At 41.8% G+C, this 2,083-nt stretch overlaps 1 protein-coding gene across 4 annotated transcripts in view; it reads right to left on the bottom strand.

Annotated features, from left to right (window-relative positions):
• Positions 1-2,066, bottom strand: part of tp53bp1 (tumor protein p53 binding protein, 1) — a 27,733-nt gene extending 25,667 nt beyond the window's left edge. For all 4 annotated transcript variants that reach the window (XM_031848510.1, XM_031848514.1, XM_031848513.1 and 1 more), the window contains exon 1: positions 1,834-2,066. The gene's annotated coding sequence lies outside the window, so the exon portion shown is untranslated. The remainder of the gene's footprint in view (positions 1-1,833) is intronic.
• Positions 2,067-2,083: the final 17 nt, after the last annotated feature.

Here is a 2,083-nt window from a genome sequence, read left to right as displayed (position 1 = left end):
ACTGTATATTAACAGAAGGTATCTGTATCTTAACAGAAGGTATCTATTTATTAACAGAAGGTAACTGTATATTAACAGAAGGTATCTGTATATTAACAGAAGGTAACTGTATATTAACAGAAGGTAACTGTATATTAACAGAAGGTAACTATATATTAACAGAAGGTAACTGTATATTAACAGAAGGTAACTGTATATTAAGAGGAGGTATCTGTATATTAACAGAAAGTAACTGTATATTAACAGAAGGTATCTGTATATTAACAGAAAGTAACTGAATCTGTTAAGAAACAGTTACCTTCCGGGGCTTTTATTTTGAAAAAAGTAAGCCCAGCCCTAGTTGCGGACTATTATTTTGAAAAACAAACCTTCTCCGGTGTCTCCTGTTAGGACAGTTACGTTATGGGGCTTTTATTTTGAAAAACAAAAAAGCCTCTTCCTGATTTCCCTGGGAGTTTTTTTTACATTTTTGGGGGGATTTTTGTGAAAAACTCTTGGTGACTATCTTGCAAAAGTCATAACACACCATTCCCCATCATTCATACACTTCTTGATTTACTCTTTTTTCACGTGTCGCAACGCTGCAGAACTTGTAGCGCAGCGAAACCGGAAGACGGAGAATAAGAAATAAGTGTGTTGCATTATAAAAAAGAATGCAACAAATTGATACATACACCCAATACTCATCGCTGACATACATACACATACATATTGTTTACACACACACACACACACACACACACACACACACACACACACACACATACTGTTCATTGGCCTATAAGAAAACAGGAAGTAGCTTTAAATGTACAGTTTTTAGATCACAGCTCTTCCTGCAAAGCATTTCAGAGGGAAGGTCCAGAGTAAATAAAAGCACATTTTTCAGCTCCTGATCGTATTCTGGGGACAACTAGAAAAAGCCATCAGGGGTCTGATGGGGGATGTAGTCAGTCAGCAGGTCAAAAATATACAGAGGAGCTGAAGCCTTAAAAGCCAATTGGAGGATATTTTAATTGAACACTCTGATGTATGGGAAGCCAATGAAGGGATTTAAGTATTGGAGGTGATGCTTGCTTGTACCACAAAGAAAGCCTCATCAGACTGTCGCCATTAAAAGCAGGATGAGGTCATTTTAATTCCCTCTACAGACAGACTGTAACTTCCTATTACAGTGATTCGTCAGAGGGTGAAATTGCAATTTCCTGCAGGGATCCTGCAGAATCCAAAAATATGAATGCTAGCATGCAGAGCCTATAATCTCTGTGTTTCAAGCCCTTCTGGGTCTTTTTTGTCCTGCTGTGCTCCAAGTCAGCTGAAGGTGTCTATGTACTGCCAGCAGCAGCAGCAGGGCGGCCTGCACTCATCAGCATTAACAGGATAGCAGCAGCAATACTATTAGTGAGGAGGAGACATGCAGGCTGGCAACGAGGCAACAATGAATCCTGCGGCTCACGTCTATCCATCTATTCATGCAACACACACACACACACACACACACACACACACACCTACACGCACACAAACACGCAGAGACAAAGATCAGGAAATATATAAATTCCAGCACCCCGGTTTGGATGCAGGTGTGTATCAGCCTCGTGCAGCCAACCGTAACTGGCACCTCAAAGTTGAGCGTCACGTCGTCATTTCTGCAGGTCGGGCTGGAAGCCACGTTAAGAAAAAAAAAATGCGCAGCCACTACCCCCCCAAAAAAATGTCTAATCTTAGCCACCTCTGCTGGAGCTGACAGATCACAAGCTGCTCCGCGTCCTTCACCATCACTGTTACTTCTACCGCAATGTAAGAAGAAAAGGAAACATAAAACGCTTTTCTTACCTTATCGAGATCAATATGTCAGCTGTTTGGGGTTTTTGTTTCGTTCACCGTCCCGCTGGTTGCGATGATAACGCGTCCAACATCGCTCAGTCCTCCCTTGCCTCTGTTTTGCTGAGAGTCAGGGTGTGGAATACAACACGCATGGCACGTAAAGATGAAAAGGGATTTTTTTAAAATGTAGATGCCATTTCCTCCTCTGGAGTCACACACACACACACACACACACACACACACACACACACACACACAC

This window comes from Anarrhichthys ocellatus, unplaced genomic scaffold (genome assembly GCF_004355925.1).
Source record: "Anarrhichthys ocellatus isolate YVR2014 unplaced genomic scaffold, GSC_Weel_1.0 scaffold8, whole genome shotgun sequence".
Taxonomy (NCBI): domain Eukaryota; kingdom Metazoa; phylum Chordata; class Actinopteri; order Perciformes; family Anarhichadidae; genus Anarrhichthys; species Anarrhichthys ocellatus.
Note: the sequence above shows the minus strand (reverse complement) of the source record. Positions and strands in the feature narration are given on the sequence as shown.